The 9,304-nt window shown below is 32.6% G+C and overlaps 1 pseudogene; it reads right to left on the bottom strand.

Annotated features, from left to right (window-relative positions):
• Window positions 1-2,582: 2,582 nt before the first annotated feature.
• Window positions 2,583-7,310, bottom strand: LOC132186368 (LRR receptor-like serine/threonine-protein kinase IOS1; annotated as a pseudogene).
• Between the last annotated feature and the right edge of the window lie 1,994 nt (window positions 7,311-9,304).

Below are 9,304 nucleotides of genomic sequence, written 5' to 3'. Positions count from 1 at the left end.
ATTCAAACAAAGCAGCAGATGGGTAACCAAGTGCCGTGTGATTCAAAGGCACAGATCGAGTAGCTATATATATAAACATACCCAACCATGTTAATTAACAAAGGGAGTAATTCATCTCAGCAGATCTATGACATTAAGCAATGGCTCATGCAGGTAAGTAGGTAACTCTTTGAGGTCTACTTGGGTGACGCTCTTTATATTTGCAATCATCTTATCTCCAATGTCAACGTCTGATGCAGCTCGATTGACTCAAAGAGGAAAAAGAAAAAACCCATTACCATTAATTCAGCAGCTTTTATATGGCAAGATTTTAAGTTTTATTTACAATTTGTGTTGCAGCTTCAGGACCCATTTGCCCTGCTTGTGTATGTTGCACACATCCCCCAATGGGCTCTTGTTGCAAGCAGAGACGGAGGGAGGGGGATCGGCTGGGGCCATGGTCCTCCCACTTCCTAAAAAAAAATAATATTACTGAATATTCAAATTGTTATAGCTAGCTTCTAAAAATTGTTATGGTCCCCTGGTTGCAAGTGTTGTGCTACTCCTTCTCCTATCGCCAAGTCTGAGAATGGGTCTCCATGAGCCTAGCTACTCAAACTTTCTGATTCTACCTTTATTGTATGAATAAAATGAATCCTTACACTTCCGTTGAGACTGAATCCACCTGTTATATATTTAATGTACGTTTTTTTTTGTTTTTTGGTCATTATCCTTTGTCACCCTTTCTAAAGATCAGTCATGATTCTATTAATAACAAATGTCTTAACAACAACCGCTGATTTTGGTGTTTATAACTAATTTGACAAAATCTAATGGAGCTCATCAGAATAGTTCTAATAATAAATTTGAAAAAAAAAAAATGTGAGATAAAAGAATAACTTGTCTCATATTCATTAGCATACTATTTTTCGTAGCTATATTCATTCCAATGTGCATAGGTGAATAATTTGGTTTGTTTGAATTGCTTGTTGCAAGACACTATACTAAATCTTTCATTTGAAACCCTTTGTCATTTTGTGAGAAAAAAGGGGAAGATATTTTGGGAGTGCTTGAAGACATGGGGAGTAGTGATGTTGGTTTTGGTACTATTTGTCAAATCTATGTTGATATTTTGTGATCAAATAGACTTTGTGATTTTTTAATGATTAATATTATGTTCAAATTTGTGATATTAATGTTACATTTTTTTTTTTTCTTATTCCACATTTATATGTTTTGTGAGTGTTTTAGGAAACAAGATCTCTATCAATGAATAATAGAGGAATTCTAGTTTAGTTGTTTAATAGAATTTCTGTTGTAATTCATTAATTGTATCTTTATTTATTCTAGTTTTGTGGTTTAATATAATTGCCAAAAGGTGAGTTTGGTTAGATTTTTGAATTGCCTAATTCAGTAGCAAAATAATTTTAGATGTAAGATCGAGGAGTAATTCTAGGTGTCCTACTTGTGTCCAATTAAGAATGATCTGGTTATTAAAATCACTATTAAACTTGTAATTGATCATTATTGAATTTCTATCAAAATGTGATTTTAATAGTCACATTATTCTTAGTAAGAAATAAATAGGCCACATAAAATTACTTAAGATCGAGTATTGTGTTCAAGACAAGTTTGGAGCTGAAATGAAGAAAAATCAATAGTTGAATATTTGAATAAATCAAACTCAATTTAGAATGATCAAAATTTTGTGGAAAATGAAAAGTTTGTATGATAAAATCGCAAATTTGGATTAATAAAAAAAATTAAACTGATCAAAATTAAAAAGTGATTGCATAAACAATTTCAGCTTGCTAGTTGGTGGAGAGACGTGTTCAAAACTTCTCTTAGCTTTGCACATTGCCTTGTGGTGTTTGAAAGAGAGTTAGTGCTTGTTGCTGTCTTTGGATGGAGATGGAGAAAGCAATATAGGACTTCTTTTGGGTTTGCTTTTGTTCTTAGTTCTTTTATTGGCCTACATGAGCAAAATTCTCCGTGTGAGGATTTAGAAAATCCAAACCCAAAGCAAAATAAAAATATTTTCTACAATTCTTTCCGAAAATGTTTTGTTGAAAATATCTTTGAAATTTAAATATAACGAAAATCTCTTTTTTTTTTTTTTTTTTTTTTTTTCAAACGATTGTATGAAATATAAGACTTTTTGACGTTGAGAAAGAAGAATCTTAGATAGACTAACTTTGTTATTTGTTCTAAATTCCTCAATATGATTTAATTTGTATTTATTTATTTATTTCTTTATTTGAATTGAATATTAAAGGGACACTTATTGGCATTTTAGACTACCACTTTAACGTTTTGGTTTTAGTCCTAAATGGATCCAATGGATATACGGCTTCTGTGTTTATATATAGGACGTAAATGATAGCCTTGTGTCGGCTGAAAAGTCTAATAATTTTTGTAAGTCAATATTCATGTGGTCTCTCTCCTACTCGAAATGGAGATTATTTCAATTTGAATATCAAAATATGGGACCTATCACAATTATGGATCCAATATATAGAACCATCATAGATGATTCATTTGAAGTATAGCATGCACTAAAAAAAATTACAGAAAGTAAAAAAGGTTCAAGACTCGACAATATTTTAACGCGCTAAAGGAATCACTTCAGGAGTTTGATCCATGTCGATAACTTCAATTGAATTCGTTGGTTTGTCCTCTTGGCCCTCCACTGTGTGAGCTAATTCAATTGCCAAACACTCCTTCAGTTCGGCCACTACCTGACTTATAGTTGGCCTTTTAGCCAAAGTTGGAGCTACACAAGCCATTGCTAGTTCGACAACTTTCCAAGCAGAGTTGATACTGAAGTTTCTACACAACCTTGTATCAACAATATTTTTTATATCCCCTTTATCAAGCATGAGACTCACCCATTGAATTATGTGTGTCTTTTCGTGGGATCCTTCTATTGCAGGTCGACCTGTGATTATCACCAAAAGAACGACTCCAAAGCTATAAACATCACTTTTGCCAGTTAACCAGTTTGATATGTAGTATCTGCAAGTCAAAGCATGTTAATTTTTCAAATTTGTAAGCAAATTTATTATTGAAAAAGTTGGCAACTCCCTTGATTTCTAATATCATAAGGTTTTTAATTGTCTAATGCCCAATATCAAATACATTTCGTCTTTATTACCACCATATCATTTGGATTTCAATTTCATTTCATAATGGATCATAATTTCGTGGAATATAAATGTCACTCTTTTATTGGCAAAGAAAATAAATGTTGAAGATGATCGTAAGTAAAATAAACGATAACAGAAATACTCACTCGGGGTCCAAGTATCCAGGGGTGCCAGCAACAACAGTTGACACATGAGTTTCACTATTGGTAGAAAAAAATTTGGATAGCCCAAAATCAGCTAGTTTGGCATGGAAATTTTCATTTAACAAGATGTTTGTGGGTTTCACATCTCTGTGAATTATAGGTGGCTTGCAACCATTGTGCAGATACTCCAATCCTACAAATTCATAACCACAACATTTATAGGAAACAACAAAAAAGACATTATAAAGGAGGAATTATGCAAATCAACTCTATGCTAACCTTGTGCGGCATCCATCGCTATTCGAAGTCTATGTTCCCAGTTCAATATGTTTGCCTTCTCACCTGCATCCGTTAATAAAATGCATAAACCTTGGTATACTTTGTTATTCAAAGTAACTTAACACCGATTATATAGTACTAATGAATAAGAAAAAATTTAAAAGGAATTTATTGCTCTAATTCTAAAATTAGAAAAAAAAAATTCTTCTCAGAGGAGGATAAGATTTAATAAGCTAGAACATGAAGTACTTTTGTGTATTATTTCAAACCTGAAAGATGTGCTTTTAAGTCTCCGTTGACCATGTACTCATAAATGAGCCCCATGTTATTTTCCTCATAGCAATATCCAACAAGAGTAGTTAAGTTTTTATGATGAACCCTCGTAAGAAGTTTAACCTGTAATTACAAAGTATCACATTAATTTTAGTATCAATGTAAGACTCTCTATATATATATATATATGAGCTTTTATGAGTTACAGTTACTTGCTTCTGATTGAAATTGCTGAAACCCTTGAGTTGATGATGGAGATATCATTTTCACTGCTACTTAAGTGTTACCTATGTTGCCATGGTAAACTGTTCCAAATCCACCCTTACCAAGAATCCTCTCAAATGATGCCTTTTGAATATTGGATTTAGTATCTACCATTGCAAATGCTAATGCTAAAATCATCAGTAAGAATATAAGGAGAATTTTTTTTTTTTGTTAATGTCGATATGAATCATATGGTTAAAATTTTCACCTTTAGTCTTATCTTTTCGTTTTCTTCTAAGTCCTAACAAGGTAGCAGCAACAATCAATGAGATGATCAGCAATCCACCAAGTGATGCTACTATTGGAACAACAATGTTGTTCTTCTTTTTGCACGAACCAGATCCACATAGCTTTGAATTACTATTGTCACCCACACTTGGAATGATAGTACTGTTGGTGGCATTACCAAAAAGCCTACAATTGAAATTCATGAAAATTTTGCAATTTGCAGTTAAAGAAAAATTATAGGAAAAATTATAATTACCCCCTCTAACTACTACTCTATTTGCAATGTTCTATCAAATGTTTCCATTTTTTGTGATATCACCCAATCTATCATTAAAGTTGAAATGTTCTCTTTACACCCCAAAATGACAAAATACCCTAAAATTAAAAAATATATATATTAATAAGAAAAATAAGAAAAAACCAAAATTAAAAGAAAAAAAATTAAAAAAAAATGGAAAAAGGAAAGAAAAAAAAAAAAAAAGCAAAAGGTTCATAACCTTATTTTCGTTTTTTATGATATCTTTACTTTTTTCGTTTCTTTCCTGAACTTTTGCCTTTTTCATTTTTTATGATTTTTTATGAATTTTTTTTTTTCTTCTGTATTTTTATCATTTTGGGTGTGGAAGGGACATTGCAATCCTAATGCTTGATTAATGGGGAAGATGGAAATTGCAAAAATCAAACAAAAGAGGACCTTGCAAATAGGATAATAATTACAGGGGAGTAATTGTAGTTTCCCCAAAATTGTAATAGTAAGGGTTTTATTGTTTTTGACAAAAATCATACCTTAAAGATAATGAACCATTCTTTGATCTTTCAATTAGTTCAGCTGGAATTGAACCAGACAGTTGGTTTCGTTCTAAGTTTCTGCATCGAAAGGTAGAATGATTAATTTTTTTTCCCACCTACTTCTCTAATGATGAAATTTGTAGCATCATTCTTCACATAAAAAGTAACTTACAAGACAGTCAAGTATTGTAATTGAGACAAAAAATCAGGCACCGATCCGGTTAAGCTATTGTTAGAAAGATCCCTGAAATGAACAAAGTACTTATATTTAATATTTGTTGAGGTAGAAAATATGTACTTTGGCAATTATCCTCATGTTTCTAGATCATCTAATCATGTAAATTGTGGATACTTACAAATATTGTAACATTACGAGGTTTGATATGTCGGCAGATATCTCTCCAATTAGTCCACTTGAGGTCAAATTCCTGAGGTATTTAAGTTTTACAATAACTTAAATTAAGAGTCAATAAGTTGGAAAGTCATAAAAATAATGCAAAGACTTACAAGGATGTGATTCTAGGTGGACTATAACCATCGTATCTACAATTTAGACCTTCCCAGGAGTATGCTTTAGGGGCACACGGATCTCCTTGCCAATTTCTCTTCATTGCATATGTTGACTTTATTTTTTCCATGGCATCAACTAATATTTCACATGCACCCCAGTTTGTCAAATATATGCGAACTAGAATATATATGTATATGTGTGTGTGTGTGTTTGTGTATGTATGTGTGGAAGAACATACCATCTCCTTGTTCTGTTTCTGATTGCAAGAAATATTTCACGGAATATATCTCAATCGCGTTGAGGATGGGTGGTAGTGTTGAATTTTGAGTTTTGATGAAAGAAAAATCATATTTTGCTTCTCCACTTATGGGCGATGTGCTAGACACAGTGCTTGAGGATAAGTAATGAGGAGCAATGGGTCCATCCCAGTACTTCCCGTTGAGGGTAATGTTGAATGATCTAGACTGGTTGGCTTTGAGCTTTACAACTTCAGCAAAGTGTATGTACACATAATATTTGGAAGATGTCGCATCATCTGAGTCCCAGTTGAACTTTATGGGAGCTCTATCATCTACTGGTGTGGCGGCAGTACTCATAACAATAGATGGTGGTTGATAATCATTGTGACTTTGGGAGTCAATGATAAGCGGGGTACTTAAATTTGTCCACCCAACTTCGTTATAGGGATCCCAATAGCGATCATGAACATCGTCTGGATACCTAATTAATAAGACAGGAGGAAATTGAGTTTATGTTCTACAGAAAGACTTTAAATTAGACCTTTAAGCTGACTCAGCTAGTGACTCACAGCACTACTTTTTTTCTTTTTTGATAAATAACTTAATTCATAGCTAGTACTGAAAATGAAAATAATTTTATTGTTTTTAGTAATGCAAATGACTTGCTATCATATAAAATGACTCACCAGTATCTCTGCTCGCTTTTTGATCCAACATCGAAGCGAGAAACAAATGCCAATGATCCAGATTTGGTGACATAGGAGGTATTTATCAATGGCCTTAACTCTATTGCTGATATAAATGGCGTCCCCAAGCCCGTGTTTATGAGACAAACATGTATATAGTTTCGAGACGGAACATGTATGAGCTCGCTGTAGGAACCATCCGATGAACTTTTCACTTGGATCGTGTCCCACCAATTTGGTCCAAGATACAGATCAAATTGTGGGAAATTATCTTTTCCATCATAATTCCCATACAAGAAGCTTGCTCGGATCAAATATTTAGCGCCTGCTGCGACGTTTATGGTGTAACAGTTGCGGATTCCTTGAGAAAAGCTTCTGAGATTCCATACGTATTTTGAAGTGTCCTCTCCAAAATACGCACGTTTGATTTCAGGTGAAATGCTCATACTTGTACCTGTGTCTATGAAGGTTGCATCTGAAATGTAATTTAAGTCTGTGTGCCCATACGTATACGTAAAGCTAGTATTCGCTGCTAACCCACAAGCTATGTTTATGAAGCCTGGGACGACAGATATGAAAGAATAATAATCAAAACAAAAGTTATATACTGAAAGATTAATAAGATGATGATGATGAATGATGATATATACCTGCAGGTTGATCCTGGGCATGAACAGCAAGTATAAGAGCCAAACCAGCGAGCAATGCAAAGATGAAATGTTTGAACCTCATCACCATCTATGACCGAACCTTCCTCGATCTTCTTTTTTGGAACATGTTTTCCGCCGGGGTACGCTTTATACTGCAAAAGATTACTTACTTTTAACAACACAATCAAATTTTATTTTTTATTTTTTTCTCTCTGAGCAAGTCAATTAATGTCACGTAGTGCAAGTATTCTCTTGCCAACTGACAGCTCATCAAATTGCATAATTCGTATGTTCTTGTGGTGTTTCTCCGATAAATGTTAAATTGGTCTTTATAATTGGTCTAAATTATAAATCACTTTATGTAGTATAAAAATAATTTATAGGTCCCCTTAGTTCGTCTAAATTACAAATTACTCAATCTGAAAAATTATTTATAGGTCCTCAAGGTATGTCAAAATAATAGTTTACTCTTTGAAATGAATTTTCGATAAGTAACTTAGCAAAATCTATCAATTTGGCACGTCATATCCAATAAAAAGGAGGCACATGTTATTATTAATTTCTAACTTTCAAAAAAGACAATTATGATTTTTCCATCATTTTACGACGAAGAAATGTTTCAATCTAATAAAAACTTTAGATTTTGCCCATAAAAGTCCACATGGCAAATTAAAATGCCACATCATTTTTTTTTTTTTGGTGTATGAAAAAGGACAAAACAAAAATAAGATGATGTTGCATCTTGCCACATGGACTTTTGTGGACAAAATTTGAAGTTTTTATTAGATTCTAGCATATCTCTTTTACAACGCTAACTAAGATTACACATCAACCATCACTCCACATCATACAGTACGTCATAGTAAATTAACCTAATATCTTATATCTCCAAAATTTTTCCTCGTACATAACCATCCCTCATATTCATCTTCATCTTCGTCAGCCGCTTCACAAAAAGCGATTATCAAATTCTCGCAAAATGCTTTCAAATCATGGTGAGGAAGATGAAAATGGGTGAGGGTTAATTTTGGGAATATAAGAGATTATATAAATTTTGCTATAGCAGTATGATGTGACAAAATAACGGATTCTATTAAATTATTTAACAAAAATTGATTTTGGTCAGTAAACTGTTATTTTAGCCTACACTGAGGACTTATAAATTATTTTTTATACTACATGGAGTGATTTATAATTTAGACCAACTACAAGGACCTATAAATTATTTGTTATACCACAAAGAATGATTTGTAATTCCGGCCAACCACATACACCAATTTTACATTTATTCCTATTTTAAAAGTATGTTTACTTTATTGCAAGTATTTATCTTCTATAAATAAACTAATTTGTGTTGTAAAATTACTCGCTCAATTGAATTATTATCAAGTTAAAAAATTTCTCTCAAATATTTTATGAAATTTTATCTTTTTTTTTTATTATTATTTTATCTTTTAGTCAAAAAATACAGATGCTTCTGATTATTGTTACTTGGCCTTCCGCTACATCATCTTCCATCAATCTTACCATTAAAGGGTTGATATTTTAGCCACTATATGCCAAGAAGCTATCGTCAACTTGTTTGGAAGGGTATAATTGACTTCACGGTTGACTCTTGAAAAGTAATGTTTGCATTCACTTGTTTTGGGGATAAGCCTGAAGAGTAATTTCATCTTCCTACCAAACAAAAAAGAGTTATTGTAATGTCCGGTTGTCTATTCAACTCAACCGTAGAGCGTTACAGATGTGCTCTAATTTCTTTGTCACGTGTTCCCGCAAAGAAAAAAGAGGTGAGAGTGATGTTCTGTTGTCGCTTCACTAAAACCATAGAGAGTCACCCATTCATGATAACAATTCCTCTTTCGATATTATATTTTAATATTTTTGCAACACGAATTTATGGTCCCCTTTAATTCCATTTGTTAGATCAAAATTTTAATCATCTCATTTAAAAATTAAGTAGTATCCAATAAAAAAAATTATAATATTTTATAATATTCGAAATTACAACCCATAAAATACATTCTATCGCACTCTGTCACCTCATCACTAAATTTGGTAAGAGATATGCTCCATCATCGTTGAATGTTAGAGGCTGATACGAAGTAACAGCCACA

The sequence above is a fragment of the Corylus avellana genome, chromosome ca7 (assembly GCF_901000735.1).
Source record: "Corylus avellana chromosome ca7, CavTom2PMs-1.0".
Taxonomy (NCBI): Eukaryota; Viridiplantae; Streptophyta; class Magnoliopsida; order Fagales; family Betulaceae; genus Corylus; species Corylus avellana.
This window is presented reverse-complemented; position numbering and strand designations above follow the sequence as displayed.